The sequence below is a fragment of the Macaca nemestrina genome, chromosome 3 (genome assembly GCF_043159975.1).
Source record: "Macaca nemestrina isolate mMacNem1 chromosome 3, mMacNem.hap1, whole genome shotgun sequence".
Classification (NCBI taxonomy): domain Eukaryota; kingdom Metazoa; phylum Chordata; class Mammalia; order Primates; family Cercopithecidae; genus Macaca; species Macaca nemestrina.
This window is the reverse complement of record NC_092127.1, coordinates 36,761,946-36,778,910: the sequence shown is the minus strand read 5'-3', so window position 1 is coordinate 36,778,910 and position 16,965 is coordinate 36,761,946. Positions and strand designations below refer to the sequence as shown.

General features: G+C 38.3%; 1 protein-coding gene and 1 pseudogene across 1 annotated transcript in view; both read left to right on the top strand.

Annotated features, from left to right (window-relative positions):
- The first annotated feature begins 7,323 nt into the window (after positions 1-7,323).
- LOC105463494 (FH2 domain containing 1) overlaps positions 7,324-16,965 on the top strand; it is a 54,925-nt gene continuing 45,283 nt past the window's right edge. The window contains exon 1 of the mRNA XM_011710613.2: positions 7,324-8,689. The gene's annotated coding sequence lies outside the window, so the exon portion shown is untranslated. The remainder of the gene's footprint in view (positions 8,690-16,965) is intronic.
- On the top strand, positions 8,700-16,253 carry LOC105463496 (PSME3-interacting protein pseudogene; annotated as a pseudogene).

Below are 16,965 nucleotides of genomic sequence, written 5' to 3'. Positions count from 1 at the left end.
TTTCTGACTAGTTTGTATCAATAACAGAAGTAGCAAAAAGCCCAGGCAATGTTTGGAGAATTGAGTTTTAACCATGGCAATGGTTACTATATAATCACTAGTACTATCGAGTGAGTTTTTTTTAAAAATGTAAGTTTAAATAGTCATGAGTATTTGCTGAATGACCGCTCAGCTTGCCTGTGTTGACTTTCATTCACCACCTGATTCCACTAACACCTTGAAGAGGGTCAGATGATTCCTGAAGTGGGCACTAACAATTTCTTTCTTCTCAAAATTTTGTTTCTCTGAAAAGGCTCACCATATTTTCTCTGTGAAGCTTAGTTAGCATTTTTCTCCAATGAAGCCAGCCATAAAATGAGAAGAAAAAAAAATTCGTTAGAAATAGCAAATGAACAGCTATGTCTAATGACAAAATTTTGTGTGTGTCTATAAGAGACCTTGCCTAAACTCACAATGGAAAGGCAAGTATTAAAGCTTCATAGTAGGCTGTGGCCCTAACTTGCCCCTTTGTCCTTTTAAAAAAAATACAATGACATACTAAGAGGCTGTTGTGCTGTCTTCGAGTTTTCAAGCTTTTGGAGTCACTATTTATGCTTATGACTAGAGCAATGAAAACAAGTCTTTTTTCCCCAAACACAAGTAGCTTCAGTCCAAGCCACTCCAGACTTCCTTGCCAGTGACCTCAACACTGACCTTGATTTATTCTAGGAAGAACTCTGCCTGTTTAGTTCTTTTAGCTCATTTTTTTTTTTGTGAATTCCCATTCACTAGTAGTGAACTAACTTCAACGATTAATTTCATTTCTAGTCTGCTGACTTTTCATTATTATGATTTTGTTTTTCCTTACAGTAGCCTCTTTGGAATCCTGTACACCTAGCTTATGGAAACGCTTTAGCCCAAGCAGTGACAGAGCCAGGTAATTGTCTTATCAAGGCTATAGTTAGTCTTGTTTAAAAGCACGCATCCCCATCTCTTTGGTGTAGCCCTAAAAGAAGTGGAGGATCAAAGCTACATGCTTCGATTCTCAGTCCTCTTTGCCTGATTACTTTATCAAATTTCTGAAGAAAGAACTCAGTCCATCCCTTTTCTTCCCAAACCATGACAAAGCTGGAGTTGTTTTTCAGTCCAACACTGAGCCACATTGCTCTGGGTCGAACATCAGCATGTCTTCTGAAAGGTTTCGCTTAATTGATCTGTACAAGTCTACATTTCTTGGGTTCACCTAAAATCTTACAATACCTGGCTGTTCCCTTCATGCACTCTTGCATCTTAACTCACTGATACTATCAAGTAGGTTATTTTTTAAATATAAGTTTAAATGGTCATGAGTATTTGCTGAATGACTGGTCAACTTACCCATGTTGACTTTTACCACGTGATTCCATTAACACCTTGAAGAGGATCAGGCTTCAAAGAGCTTGGATCTAGAAGATTTGCTTCTGGCCCATAGAAGCCTCTTGAGGGCAAGAACTGTTTTGAACATGTTTGTAGCCCTCCTCGTGCTTTGCACATAATGGTCACTCAGTGTTTTCAATAATGATAATTAGCATTGCTGGGGCACTTAGCCTTCAATGACTGGAGGCCCACTGGTAACATTTGCTGGTGATGAAAATCACAAGCAATGTGAAAATATGTTGACTACTAACTGCTGTCGAGCCTTGAAGATAAATACTACAAAGATGTGAAGTTGAATAAGACAGGCTTGCCCTTAAACTTTTGGGTTTAATGGGGAGAAAGTTCTTACAAATCATAAGGAACGAATGGTCAGGAGAAGGGAGGGATCAGTATGGAGAACATACGATTAGTGGTTGAGGATGGAAGCAGCCAGCCTTCAGCTCCAGACTGGAATGTCTTAATTCTGAGCACTTGTGTTTGTTGGGTGGAGAAGAGGGCATTTTACCATTCTACCATGGCAGCTAGGTCAGTGAAGATGGTCCTATCCATGTTGCCAAACTAAATCTCACATAAATCTTAAATATAGTACAATATTATTTCTGTGGAGCCTTTGAATCTTAATACCTTTTTTCCCCCCACCAGACATTCTAACATAGAATGCTTGACTCCTTTTTCCCCAGTGGCACTAGAATATATTTGGACAGTTGAAGTGGCAGAATTCGACTGAAGCTTCTAGGTCATTAGAGTCATTGTTGGCTAGAACATTTAGCAATTTATATGACCGTAGTTTTGATTTAGAGGTCAGCCTAACTACTGCCATTTTTTAGAAGGAAAATAAATTAATAGCTAGTTAGCCTACCTGTTCAAGTGTGTGGATTCTAACTACAGGCACACAAGGACTGGGTTGCATGGGTGTTTCAAGGTTACCCAGGGGAGACAGAGTCTACAAACACAGCTTTCTGGAATTGGAAGGCAATTCTGGTAGGGAAGTTCTTTTTTTTTGAGACTCTGTTGCCCAGGTTGGAATGCAGTGGCACGATCTTGGCTCACTGCAGCCTCCGCCTCCTGGGTTCAAGCAATCCTCCTGTCTCAGCATCCTGAGTAGTTGGGATTACAAGGTGCCCGCCACCATGCCCAGCCAATTTTTTATATTTTAGCAGAAACAGGGTTTCACCATATGGTCAGGCTAGTTTTGAACTCCTGACCTCAGGTGATCCACCTGCCTTGGCCTCCCAAAGTGCTGGGATTACAAGTGTGAGCCACTGTACCCAGCCTGGTAAGTTCCTTATTATAGCATCTATTTTTGCAATCTAATGAAGAAGAAATTGACTGATTGTGACAGAGAATACACACGCATACACATAAAATGTGTCTTCCTTGGTTATCTCAAGAACTTTAGCTAAAAGTAGAATAGTATATGACTTTTGTTAAAAACCTTGATGCCAATAAAAAACTGAGGATAAGTCATAATTTCCATGGGCCCCTTTCTCCCTTTATGTTCTCTCCGTGCTCCAGCCTTCTGGGTTAGCCCTCTGATTTCTTCATGGTGCCCCTACCCAGCGTGCTGCACAGGACAAAGGGCTGTCAATCATTGTGAACACGAAATGTGAGACAGGTCTCAGTCCATTTAGGAAGCTTATTTTGCCAAGGTTAAGGACACACCCATGACACAGCCTCAGGAGTTCCTGATGACATTTGTCCAAGGTGATCAGGGCACAGCTTGGTTTTATACATTTTAGGGAGACATGAGACACCAATATATGTAAGATGTACATTGGTTCGGTCCAGAAAAGCAAGACAAGTCGAAGCAGTGGGGGCTTCCAAGTCATAGGTAGATAAGAGACAAATGGTTGCATACTTTTGAGTCTCTGATTAGTCTCTTACTCAATATACAATTTATGTGTGAGGGTGGGTATAGGAATAGTCACATGCCTTAGTCTGGCTTAGTGAAACAACAGGGCAAAGGAAGCCATCAGATATGCATTTGTCTCACATGAACAGAGGGATGATGACTTTGAGTTCTGTCTGTCCTTTGTCCACAAGGGATTTCCTTGTGTGCAAATGTGTGGGAGGTATGTAGCTTTTTAATCTGTGTAGCTATCTCATTTAGGAATAGCACGAGAGGCAGATTTGCACAACAACACATTTTCCAGCTCAACTTTTCTCTTTGACTTAGTGATTTGGGGGTCTCAAAATTTATTTTCCTTTCACATTTCCCCCTTTTTCTTTTTAAAATCTTTCAGATAAAGCATTTTAGAAGAAAATTAGTCTCTGGTCTCAGGTTTTATCTAATCTCTCATGGCTAAGATGGTTCATTCCTAGATGGGTAGGTCCCATGTTATTAGGAAAGCTCATTTTTAGCAGGTTGTGAAGCCTCACATCCTACAAAAAGAAAACAGGGGGAGGAAGGGAGAAAATAACAAAAAACAAATGAGGATCTTGGGAAATCAGTATAGGCCATATTATTCTGAAGTCTGTACATTAGTAGGCAGCAGGTATAAAAGTGGTTTATGGATGTAAATAGGTCACTGTTATTTTCTTCTAAAGTTATAGCTTCGGTTTTCATGGCTTTAAGAAAGTACAGCTTAATTTTTAGTGATTTCAAATCAGGAAAAATAGGAACAAAAGGAAAGGAAAGAAAAAATTGAAAACATTATTTTGGAGACTTGTAGCCATTAAAAATTTTAGAATTCAGTCCAAACTGTAGAAAATAATAAAAAGCGAAAAACATTAGGCAAGACTAGAATCTAATAACAGATGTACTGCAGTTTATTTTGAAATGTAATTCTTTCTCCAGTCCCATTTTCACTAAAGATACATCAAAGACAAATTCATTTACAAAATAAGTTTTAGTCTTATTATACTTCGCTGGAGTATTTGCATAAAGTCAGCATGGATAATTGTTTGCCATATAGGCTCCTATTTTTTTTTTTAATTGGCTTTGCTGGAACTTTATTCCATAAGGAATCTCAGATTCAACTTTAATGCCTTAAGTGCCTGCAAAAATTGTATTAATTGGGTGAATTCCTCACCTTGAGGTCCCAAGAAAACCTGGGGCTCCTGGGCCTATCTGAAAGTGACATTCTTTACTTACCACAGGGACTGTGTAGACAGGGTATGAGGCCAGCTTTCCCAAGGGGCTTTTATTGGCCCTATAAGTCAACTTTGATTCCTTAAAGGAGACTGTTTATATCTGAAAGCATGCCATTCCAGTCAAAACCAGTGATTCCAATTGTGTCCTGTTATAAAAGAAAACATTGTTATTGAACTTATGCAAATAAGTCTATTATCATATGTTAAGAATTCAGCTAGTTTCCAAATTTTGGAGAAATTAGAATTATGCTCCAAATTTTGTTTATAGGAGTATACTTAATTGTTAAAAGCTATAAAAAGCTCAATAGTTTTCTTGGCTCTGAAAAACAAAGAATCAGCAATGTTTTAAGCAAAAAATCATAAAAGAATTACTTCAGTCTTCTATTAGTTCAGTCCTGCAGTTAACTCCTGTTTGGCTTGATATTCATGAACATTTCAGCTCTCCATGAGAGTCTCGGGAGGTTTTCCTCTATTCTAGTGTTGCAATACCCAAAGTTATCAGAAACCTGCATTCAAAAGCACCTGTCAGAGTCCTATAGCTGATTATAAAACCAACTTTAAAAAAGAATAAAAGTAAAACAACTCTGGATGACAAAAGTCTTAGAACAATCATAGTTAAAGACACAACTGACAAAGAAATTTGGTTACTTCTGTGGCACACAGTGAGTTTACATAATAACCATAATTACTACCAATAATATATGCTAAGACATAACAGAATCACAGGAATTTCACACAATTCTGGAATACATACTAATAACACATTTATATAAATATAAACCAAATAAAGTTAAACACTTTCATATTTGACAATACTTCTTGTATGATTTTATTATATCAAATAAGCCAAATGCATCTCTTTTGACTTCAGGGGACTAACATAAAAAAATTAATGAGGACCAAAGTTAGAATTTGATTTTGGAGTTTGTCAAATATAAAAAATTTAAAACACTTGATATCACAAAATAGGATCACAGGTCATTGTAAAATAAGTCATTCATTTAGCCAAAGTGATAACTTAAAGATTACAAAAAAAAAGTTAAAACCTTTATTCTTTGAGAGAGGAAACTTAATTTCCCAAACATTAAGACTGAATAAAGACAGCATACGGCCAATTAAATTTGTTTTTCAAAATTTTGTAAACAACCTATAAAATTTTAACCATCTTGACCATAAGAAATAATTTCCACAAGCCTTTTATAACCTTTATACCTTTTATTAAGGAGCAAGCTAATGCACCAAGAAAACCTTGTCAATCTGACACAGAGGCCGATATGCTGGTCTTGCATTAGTGTGCCTTTGACATTAATAGTTAATTTATAGAGAAACTCACCTGACTTTATCTCTCAAAATCAGCCCTTACTCACTTGCCTGCCTCTTCTGTGATAGTCCCTGGCCTTGAGGAGTTGAATAGCTTTAATTTCTGGCCCTGTGTCTCATGAATGCAATTTATTTTGATTGGCATCTTCTACTGGGTCTGAAGATGAGGCTTTAACTGCTGTCATTGTTTAAGATTTAGCAGGACTTGGTGTCCTTTTTAGACCAAGGAGTCAAAACCCTGTAACTTAATGGCATAAGGACTTTTAAAGCACATATAGAAAGCTAGACAGATATAAACGTAATAGCCTTAATTAAAAATATTTTTCAATTTTTCTAAGAAAAGCAAAACTTAATGATATCAAAATTATTTTGATAAACATAAAATCTGTTCGTTAGGCCAGTTACCCAAAGGTAAAAGAAAAGACCCTCTACAGTGCGTGCAAATGTTGGTTCCTCTGGGGAGTCCATTTAGATAACCATCAAGTCAAAACTAATGAAAAGGGTACTTGAATTAGTTAGACATAGGAAGTGTTTCCTAATTCATAGTGAAAATTTTCTGATTTGTAAAACAATTTAAAGCCAAGAGCACAGAATATTAGGTTGGAAGGAAGCATTTCCTTTAAGATAAAACATTTTTAGCATCAGGCCACAAAAAACAGTTGGAACCCAAAGAAATAAAACTTATGGGAGCTGAAAATGAGTTGAAGGATAGAGTTATCATTTTAGGCCTTTCAAATGGGGAGAGAAAGCTGAAAACAGAGAGATGCAATAAAAGTTTAAACTTTGGATTAAAAACATTAAAATCTCTTGTAATTTTATTAATTGTAAATCAACACCTTGAGAAAATTTCATTGTTCTACCCAATTCTTTAGTATATAAATGTCTTTTTTTAAAAAAAAATCAAAACCCAATCTCTAGAAAGACCATTATAAACAATTTCCCTTAATTATAAACAACTTGATCATATACAAGTTTTTTCCGTAAATCCTCTTGTTATGACTTACACAGACCACTCATGACATGCTTGGACTTTCTGGTTTGTCCTGAACATCCTTTTTTCTTAAACAAACAGTCATTTTATTCTAAGGCAGAAATCTACCATATAAAATTATTTCTCATATAAAATTATTTTCCTTTTAACCTTTCTTGCTGAAAATACCTGTTATATTTATAACTTCCTTTACCTTGCTTTTATTTACTGGTTACTTTTACCTTATTTCATAAATAACTTTTAAATAAACTTTGAATTAGACAAAAATTATTTTCCTTTAAATAAGAACACACTTCTTTTTTAGAAACAATATTTTCCTATATTTCTTTTAAAAATTGGAAATGACTCAGACATTTAATGAGTATCCATTATTTAACTTAATATAACTTTAGATTCTAACTTATATGACAAGTTTATTTACAAGGATTTATTCATTACATTTACCTAATTAATTTTTAAATTTTTACCCAGATTACTTATGAAAACTGTGATAGTTACCATTTAATGTTATTTCCCAGTTAATCATTTTTATAGTCTGTGAATTTCAGGTTTTCCTAAGTAAGAACCTTACAGTTAGATAAATATTTTCTTCCTTCCTTCCTTCCTTCCTTCCTTCCTTCCTTCCTTCCTTCCTCCCTCCCTCCCTTCCTCCCTCCCTTCCTTCCTTTTTGCCAATAACTCAGAATTTAGCTGTTTCCATTAACTGAACAATATTAAATGCCTTATTTATCAAATTTTGCACAAGCAAAGATAATTTTCCTTCATGCTGCATTCATAGCTTTATAACCCTCATGCCAAATTTTGACATCTAGCAGAGATAAATATGAAATCATTTTACCAATAAATTTAAACAATAATGTATGTTGACAATTCTGGAGCCATTTCTAATTTCTAGTTCATGAATGCCTTTAAAATCAGCTTATTTATTAAAGATTTACTTAAATTACATGAACTTGAAATAGCATTTGACTTAAAGTCTCTATTTTTTTCTGATAAGGTATTTGATTGAAAGCAACCTTTTTTCTTTAAGCCAATTAATTACACCTCTTTTATATATTTTTAGCAATGAAACATGTATGATATATAAATGTATAGATGTATTAGACACGCAGACAGAAGTAGATCTTATAGGTTCATAAGACCTTTTTTTACTTCTGTTTTAGACTTCCAATTTCTTGGTAGCCTGTTTTATTACCCTAGGCAGTTGTCAGCTAGATAGCTCTAAATTTGTACATTAAAGGAACTCTTAGGTGAAAAATCAGATAGTTAAATTTACATCTAAAGGTACAGAGAGAAACAGTCTGATGAAAGTAGAGGGAGATTAAAAACAAATGAAAAAATCAAACATAAAATTATAGAAATCTATCATAGGATTATATAAGAAGACCAATTTTATTTAGATAGGTAGTTCTAAACTGGATCTCTGAGCTCTGGACTGAGCCCACACTGAATCCTGGGTCTCCAAAAATAGAATTATGAGGCTAAGACCACATGATGCTTTTACGGTGTATCCTCTTTTTTTTTTTTTAACAAAGACATTTCCCTAAGTGTCTAAACCATACTCTTACTTACTTTAAATGCCCAAGCGTAACCTCTGTTATTGTAACTATTTTAGTGAAAAAGAAGAAGAGGGAGAAGAGGGAGAAGGAGAAGAAGGAGAGGAGAAGAAGAAAAAGGAGAGGAGAAGGAGGGGGAGGAGAAGAAGAAGGAGAAGGAAAAGAAGGAGAGGAAGAGGAAGAGGAAGAAGAAAGGAGAAGAAGAAGGAGAAGGAGAGGAAGAGGAAGAAGAAAGAAGAAGAAGAAGGAGAAGGAGGAGGAGAAGGAGGAGGAGAAAGAGGAAGAGAAGGAGAAGGATAAGGAGGAGGAGAAGGAGAAGAAGAAGAAGAACCAGGTAACATAATACAAAAGCAAGGAGTTTAAGACCTGAGATGAACTTGTCTGTTTACACTCTTGGGATTCCATAAGGAAAAACAGAGGTTTCTCCCCAAAAGAGAGTCTGGCACCTTCTCTGTTTTCTTTAAGGAATGCCTGTTAGAAACTGACAGGCTGTTAGAAACTATTTTAGGTTCCTCATGCAGCAGAGGGTGGCAAGAAAAAGGAGAGACAGCAGAAACAAATGAAAACACAGATTCAGTCCACTGAGAAGAAAAAAAAACTTGCTAAAAACAAACAAACCAAGGTCCTAGGAGAGAAAAAAACAAAACAAAACATGATGGCCTTTAAAATACAGACACACACACATACAGACACAACACACACAAACACATCTTAGATGTTAGCTTTTAATTAAGCTGACTTTTAACCATTAAGCTCCCTTAAAAAAATTCTTTTAAATCTCATTACCATATTTTAGCTAGGACACATTGCTGATATTTCAAAAGTAACACGAATACCAAACCAGAAAGGGCTTGATTTAGGAACCAAACCCAGGCTGATGTGATGGAAAAAAAAGGGGCATAACCTTAGTTACCAAACTGCAGCATGAGGTGACAGCCATTGCTCTTTTAGTTTGGCTTGGCTAGTAAAAAAACAAACAAACAAAAAAAGTGGCCTTGTTATATAATTAAAGCCCTTTAGGTAATCTAAACAAAAAATCTTTCCCTTTTTTTCCTTTTGCTGGCCGTTTTTTCTTTTTCCCTTTTTTTCTTTTTCAGTTGTGGGAATTTAGCCAATTCAGAGGCCTTGTTCCCCACAATTTGGACTTTCCTTTGGATTTCCTCAAGGCCGATAGAGTTGGTCAAACCCAATGGGAAAAAATAAAATTAAATTAAATTAAATTAAAATAAAAACAAACAAGCAACAAGAACAAAAACAGCTAAGCAAATCAAACAGTTGCACAATTTATGTGATTACTGAGTACTCTAATGGTAAGGAGAAATTAAGACCAGCTGGTTGTGAATCTTAACTTTAGCTAAGACAGAACCCTGATTCAGCTACTTACCTAAGAATGGGTCTCAGGCTGAAGACTGCTCTCTACCATCCTAGAAGCAGGAAAAATCTCAAATTGTTTTGAAGTCAGCTCAGACTCCACAAAAGAGTTACCTGCCTTCCATTGTCATGGAAGTAGGAAAACTTGCCCTCCTTGTTGGAAGCAAGTGAAACTCCAGAAGAGGGGTTGTACAGCCAAGTAAACTTTAGATCTTGACCAAATTTGGGGAGATCGGGGATTCTCTAAACGGGAGGTTCCCAGGCCTCAGCCAAGTATCTTATTGGTTTGAGTCATAAAGATAGCTCAAGCTGGTACTAAGCACGAATAAGAAATTTGTCAAAGGTCAGGGGAACCTCCACTCAGAATCCCTTTGTGGTTGTCAATTGTGAACCCAAAATATCTGAGACAGGTCTCAGTCAACTTAGAAAGTTTATTTGGCCAGGACTTTATAGTGGTGATTGGTTGTTTCATTATGGATGGAGGGGATGATGGTAACCTTATTATCAAAAAGAGGTTCGTGTCTGAGGCAGAACTAGATGAACGGCGCAAAAGGAGGAAAGAAGAATGGGAGAAAGTTCGAAAACCTGAAGATCCAGAAGAATGTCCAGAGGAGGTTTGTGACTCTTGATCTCTATATGAAAGGCTACAGGAACAGAAGGACAGGAAGCAGCAGGAGTATGAGGAACAGTTCAAATTTAAAAACATGGTAAGAGGCTTAGATGAAGATGAGACTAACTTCCTTGATGGGGTTCCTCGATAGCAGCAACTAATAGAAAAGCAACGAAGAGAAGAAGAACTGAAAGAACTGAAGAAATACAGAAATAACCTCAAGAAGGTTGGAATTTCTCAAGAGAACAAGAAGGAAGTGGAAAAGAAACTGACTGTGAAGCCCATAGAAACCAAGAACAAGTTCTCCCAGGCGAAGCTTTTGGCAGGAGCTGTGAAGCATAAGAGCTCAGAGAGTGGCAACAGTGTGAAAAGATTGAAACCGGACCCTGAGCCAGATGACGAGAATCAGGAGTCCTCATCCTGCAAGTCTCTTGGAAACACTTCCCTGAGTGGCCCCTCCATCCACTGCCCCTCTGCTGCAGTCTGTATCAGCATCCTCCCAGGCCTGGGTGCTGACTCCGAGTCCAGCTCAGACAGCGAAGGCACCATCAATGCCACCAGAACGATTGTCTCCTCCGTCTTCTGAACCAACACCTTCCTCGAGGCCCCCTAGTTTCTCTGTCCTTACACAGGGAGCTCCTCCCCAAGGGTAGATCAGACCGTTCATGCTGCCTACAGACATTACATCCCTCAAAAAAAAAAAACCTCCTTTTCCTGCATCCTGTGCACAACATGACATTTTTAACCAATCCAAAAATTTGCCAGAATCCACCTGTGGCCCAAATCATGTTTGGTTTCTCTTTCTACTCCAGTGTAGATGACCAAACCTGTCCTGCTGCCACTTTCCTCAATGATACTGGGAGGAGGGCAAGGCCCAGCCAAAGTTCCACTAAAAGTGCCCTAGGAGAATAGGCACTGGCCGACCTGCCAAAGGGTTTGGGATTTATTGCTTTCTGGTTTTTTCTTTTCCCCAACAGCACAAAAAAGTAAGGGCAGTTATTGGACAGGTGTTATTTAAACATTCTATTGTAGATAAATGTGTTGTTTGGTTCTACTGCATTGTGGAGCATGCGGGGGAAGAGAACTGACCCAGGTGATGAAATGGAGCCCTTCCCTGGAACTAACCAGTCCTTGATGTTGTGTGACTAAGTAAAGATGATAAACCTCATCTGCTGGGGGTGTCACTTCACACTCGGCATGCATTGTGAAAGCTTTCCGTACCCTTGGTCATTCCCTCTCCCCTCTCTATCCAATCCCATTTATGCAGGAAGGGAGTGCTAACAAGAATGCTTCCATCTCAAACCTTTTCTCTGCCTGGGAAATCATTTTATGTTGGTTTTTGAAATAAAGGATTTAGTTTAAGATTCTAAAGTTTAGAAGAAAAAAAAAGTTTATTTTGCCAAGGTTAAGGACACACCCATGACATAGCCTCAAGAGGTCATGATGACATGACATGTGCCTAGGGTGGTCAGGGCACAGCTTGGTTTTATACATTTTAGGGAGACATGAGACATCAATCAATATATATGTAAGATGTACATTGACTCAGTCCAGAAAACTGGAACAACGAGAAGCACGGAGGGGCTTCCAGGTCATAGGTAGATAAGAGAGAAATGGTTGCATTCTTTTGAGTCTCTGATTAACTTTTTACTGAATACACAACTTACATGTGAGGGGGTGTACAGGAATAGTCACTTATACCTTAGTCTGGCTTAGTGAAACAAAAAGGCAAAGGAAGCACAGATACGCATTTGTCTCACATGAGCAGAGGGATGACTTTGAGTTCTGTCTGTCCTTTGTCCACATGGAATTTCCTTGTGTGCAAACTGTGAGGGAGATATGTCGCTTTTTAATCTTTGTAGCTATCTCATTTAGAAACAGAATGTGAGGCAGGTTTGCTTTTCTCTTTGGCTTAGTGAAATGGGGGTCCCAAGATTTATTATCCTTTCGTACCATCAAGGGACTTCTGTAGACTCTGTACATGAGTAGGGGGATCACCAGAGACCCTCTTTTTATGAGTTCCTGTGCAATGGAGCTGCTGGGGTAGGATTAATTTCTCTGCCTTCTTCCCTTGCCATAGACAATGTTTAACCTGATTATGCTCTGCAGGCAAGTAGCCACCCTTGGATATTAATCTCCTTATCAAATAAGATAAACTGTGAAGAAGGCATGCCGTAAAGAAGGGAATGTGAAGCTAGAAAATATGTTCGAATCTGTCATGGGAGGCATGGAGGGAGACATGAAGATGTGTGGACATCTAGTATTTTCTCTGCTCTCCTTTTTCCATGGTCCTTTAACATTTTCAATTCTCCAGAAAAGAAAAATTGTGTATTGTTTTTGTGAAGCCATTTCCAGCATGAAAACAATTCCATTTGACAGTGTAAACTGTCCTGTGCTTAGCTGTGTGCTTGCCCTGCACTCCCTCCCTGCCCCCAACCGTGTGAAACAGACGCTTGCAGTGACACTGCCCATCAATCACCCCACAGGAAGCAGGGCACAATTCAAAACCCCAAAATGCAGAAACTTGTTCACCTGTGCCTTCCGCACAGTGGTAGGGTAGGAAGCCTAGGGTATTACTTGGAAAATCAGCAACATTTCAAGACAGATTAAGTGTAAACTTATTCTGGCATAGTTTTGAGAAATCACCACCAATTGGACACATTGTAATGTACAGATAATTTTTCTTCTTTTTTACTATCTAATTTACAATTTAATATCTAACATACAAAAGTTGATCAAAGGCACAAAAACACTAGAAAAAAGGTTGAATATTTAATACCAACCCTTCTGAGTTAATTGCCAGATCCTTGTTTTTCAGTAGGAGGCCAGCAAGTTAGGAGTTAAGATGAAAGGACTCCTAGATTTAACCTCAAAAGACCCCCCTTCAATTTTAGCCAGGTCAGGCCCACAAAGAGATGTAGATGTAAACTGATTATGATGCTAAGTGTTTGACAGGGATCCTCTTTGTGTCCAAGGCCAGTCAAAACTTGAATAATGGTATTTCCAAAAAAAGCTTGCCCCCTTTGCTTTTTAATGGTCCATTTTAATTATTTCTATAAATCTGCTTGAGAAATATTAAGATTCTGATTGTTGTGGACTGGTTTATTATTTGCTACCATACCCAAAGTATTTACCTTCTTATTATAGAAGCTTAGTGCAAAGAACTGTCCAGAGCTAGTTCACTAAACTAAGCACACACTGGATTTCCAAGGGGAACAGAAAGGGCTTTACCAATTGCTAAGTCACCAACATGTCCCTTTGCCCATCTTTCTATGTCCTACAAAGACTTACGTGGGATGTGCACATAGCACTTCCCCAGGGAAACACACACACACACACTCACACTCTCCAATATTGTTGATTCACTGGGTTTGTTTGGAGACTGCTTAAACTGTGTGTGTTATGGTTTCAAATTACTGTTTGCTCTTCTAACTTCTTAGTAGGGTAAACAATTTGAAAATAGTTTGAACCCATAGCAAAAGAAACTGGCATCTGACAAATGCTTTAACTTAATTCCTCTTATTAAGACTCACATACTTTTTTCTGGTGATAAATAATGGAAAGAAATGAAAGGTTTTGATGTTATATTTTACAGCTATTTCTCTCCTCAAGGTTTGAATGTTATAACAGCCAGACCCGACACAAACAGCAAGCAGTCTTCTAAGCACTGAATCAACTATAAACTAAAAAGAGCTCTAGCTGGAGGTTTTCTGGGTAAAAGCTCGGTGATGTCTACAGTTTTTTTTCCTTAGTCTCCTCTTCCATCTCCAGCCTCCAAAACACACACACACACACACACACACACACACACACGAAAAACAAAGGGACAATTTGCTCTAAGGAAATACAATATAGATAGGCAGGCATGAGAGTCATCACATTATCTTACTACCTCATTCCTGTATGTTGGGTAAAGGTTGTCTTTAATCTCTCCTACTTTCAAACAAATCAGGCACTACTGTTGACAAAATACCCTTATTTACTTCTGGCAAGGCAAATGTCATTGATGCTACATTAGATACTAACATCACATGTGGAAGCATTTTCTATTTTAAATTTTCAACCCTGTCTTTACAAAAAATACAAAAGTTAGCTGGGCATGGTGGCACGTGGCTATAGTCCCACCTACTTGGGAGGCTGAAGTGGGAGGATCAGTTGAGCCCAGGAGGTTGAGGCTGCAGTGAGCAGTAACCACGCCACTGTACTCCAGCCTGGGTGATGGAGCAAGACCCTGTCTCAAAAAAAAAACTTCAAAAATCACTACTTAGCATTCAGAAAAATATTTCTCCCTTTCTCCCTCTTCTCCTTCTTAATGATCAGAGCCTAGTCATAACTTACAGTATTTAAAGGCAACTTTCCATTTAAATTTGTTAGCCTTCAAAAATGAAGTATTGGCTGAGTGGTGGCTCACATCTAAAATCCCAGCACTTTGGGAGGCCAAGGCAGGAGGATTGCTTGAGGCCAGAAGTTACAGAATAGCCTGGGCAACATTGTGAGACCCTGTCTCTATTAAAAAAATAAAAAATAAATTTAAAAATCAGAAATAAAGTATTATTTTTTCAGTTCAAAAGTTGTTTGGGGCCAGACACAGTGGCTCATGCCTGTAACCATGACACTTTGGGAGATGAGGTGGGGGGATGTTTGTGTCACTGTACTCTAGCCTGGGCAACAGAGTAAGACTATTATCTCAAAAAAAAAAGTTATTTGGAAAATTGCCAATAAGGTATTTGATACAAATTTGCATTTTATGGTAACAGTAACAATTCTGCTGATTTTATTTTACACTTGCCACCCTTTGAAGGAAGCAAGGTCAGAGGGTTGGCAAGCCTTTGCATTTGTCTGCAAATCTATTTAACTATAATGTGGACAGAGTTTGTTTGTTTCTGCAGTTTCCAATTTTAAAAGGCAAAAACAGCCAGGAATCTTAATACTGAACAACTGATCTAATCAAATATATATATTTTAAGAAAAATAATGATTAAAGATTAAGTAAAGATCTCAGTCTGTATCCTAGAGGGCCCATGAAGTCAGCTCATGTAGGCTTACTCCTTAAGCAAATACTAAAAGTCTGTTTTACATGGATTCTGAAATTTGATTCATTTTGAAGGCTTTGTTTAGTTGTTCCTAATGACAGATTGAAATACAAAATACGTGATGTAGGAGAAACTAAAAGCCTCTGGGCCAAGGAGGCAGAAACCATAAGAATCAAAATAAACTGGGTGTAGGAAATACAGCATTCCGAAAGGGCAACCCAGGGAGAGCGAAGAGCAAGCTGCAAATGGAATCAGGAAAACACAGCGGTTCTTCTGCAGGGCCTGGTACCAGTGCCTGGTACAGACCCATTTTCTGGGCCACACTGAGTTATCTAACACACTTTCCGGGAGGTCTGGCCTCATTGGAAAACTGAGAGCTGGTCACACTGTCCACTGCTCAAGAGCCCTGCAATTCCAGCAGTGCCACCTCCAAGCCACGAATGCCAGTGGCTGGGCAGACTTTGGGCACACTGGGCTCCAGGAGCCTTTCCAGCCTTACTCAAAGGCTGGTTGGCACATTTTGGGGATACAGATGGACAATCAGTATATTAGTAGACGAAGAATAAATTGTCTTCTAGACTTGCAGCTTTAGATCCAATCCATCAAGATAAGAACTCTATTTAAGAGTTGTGCCATGCTTCACTGAAGCACTTTTTGACCATGTCCTATGTACAATTTGAAAAATAAGAGTCAAAATAGGCCAGGCACGGTGGCTTACGTATATTAATCCCAGCACTTCAGGAGGCTGAAGTGGGTGGATCACAAGGTCAGGAGATCGAGATCATTCTGGCCAACATGGTGAAACCCCATCTCTACTAAAAATACAAAAATTAGCCGGGTGTGGTGGTGCACACTTGTAATTCCAGCTACTCGGGAGGCTGAGGCAGGAAAATCGCTTGAACCCGGGAGGTAGAAATTGCAGTGAGCTCAGATCGCTCCACTGCACTCCAGCCTGGCAACAGAGTGAGACTCCGTCTCAAAAACAAAAAAAAGTCAAAATAAGCAATGACATATTCAGGGGCAGTACACCCCACTGCTTGAGTGAAATGGGACACATCCAATTGTGGAAGATAAACGTAGGATGCTGCCAGATTGTCAGACTGAAGAATGCTGCCTTCTTCCTGGAGGAACACATGGGAATCTGCAGAAGGTTTTGAAGAGGTAGGTAATGTGATGAAATCAGACTTTTAAAAACAGTGAACTGACAGCAGTTTTGGGATGGATTTAGGAAGAAGAGAGAAGCAGAAAGAACACCAAGGCAGTAGATGTAGGTATCCAATTTAACCTCTCTAAGCCGGCAAATCCGAATGCTTATAGGATCATGGTGAGAATCAAGTGTGGTGCCTGATATGTGGCCAACAGCAGATAAATAGTGGTTCCCTCTTCCACTACTTACAGTTACTGCGGTGATGGTGCATGTAAAAAATAAGACAGGTTACTTGGGAAAGAGCAGCAAATTTAGCAAATACTTGAATTTTAAAGAATTTAAGAGAGAAAATGAAGCAAAGGAAAAGCTAGGATTTCAAACAGAAAAACCAGGTCTTAGGTAAAGAGGGGGAGGTGATGGGTGCGGGAAGAGTACTAGTTTTGAGGGAA